Source organism: Pygoscelis adeliae, unplaced genomic scaffold, assembly GCF_000699105.1.
Source record: "Pygoscelis adeliae isolate BGI_AS28 unplaced genomic scaffold, ASM69910v1 Scaffold33, whole genome shotgun sequence".
NCBI classification, from domain to species: Eukaryota; Metazoa; Chordata; class Aves; order Sphenisciformes; family Spheniscidae; genus Pygoscelis; species Pygoscelis adeliae.
The window spans coordinates 2,532,345-2,533,190 of record NW_008824413.1 but is presented as its reverse complement, the minus strand read 5'-3'; positions in this window follow the sequence as shown (position 1 = coordinate 2,533,190).

Sequence of the window (846 nt, the reverse complement as noted above, 5' to 3'; positions counted from 1 at the left end):
TTGAGGTGTTGGAGCGTGTCCAGAGAAGGGCAACGAGGCTGGTGAGGGGTCTGGAGAACAAGTCTTATGAGGAGCGGCTGAGGGAACTGGGGTTGTTTAGCCTGGAGAAAAGGAGGCTGAGGGGAGACCTCATCGCTCTCTCCAACTACCTGAAAGGAGGCTGTAGCGAGGTGGGTGTTGGTCTCTTCTCCCAAGTAACTGGCGAAAGGACGAGAGGAAATGGCCTCAAGTTGCGCCAGGGGAGGTTTAGATTGGATGTGAGGAAAAATTATTTAAAGAGTAGTTAAACATTGGAACGGGCTGCCCGGGGAAGTGGTTGAGTCACCATCCCTGCAAGTATTTAAAAGACGTGTAGATGAGGCGCTTAGGGACATGGTTTAGTGGGCATGGTGGTGTTGGGTTGACGGTTGGACTCGATGATCTTAGAGGTCTTTTCCAACCTTAACAATTCTATGATTCTATGATTCTATTTCTTTGTGTCCCTAATGTCATACTGGTGTCCTCTGGACCTTAAACTTCAAACTTGCTTCCTGCTTCCCTGAGCTTGTGTCATCACTGTGCCGGCTCACAGGTGGCCTCCACTTTGGTGCAGCCACAGATTTCCACAGTTGTGAGGAAAGGGCGGGTGTGCATTTGAGCTGTTGCCTCCATGTAGTCTGGTTGTGCTCTGTCCTGGTTTCGTCAGGGCTAGAGTTAATTTTCTTCCTAGCAGCTGGTACAGTGCTGTGGTTTGGATTTAGGGTGAGAACAATGTTGATAACGCACCGATGTTTTAGTTGTTGCTAGGTAGTGCTTACACTAGTCAAGGACTTTTCAGCTTCCCATGCTCTACCGACTGAGAAGGCT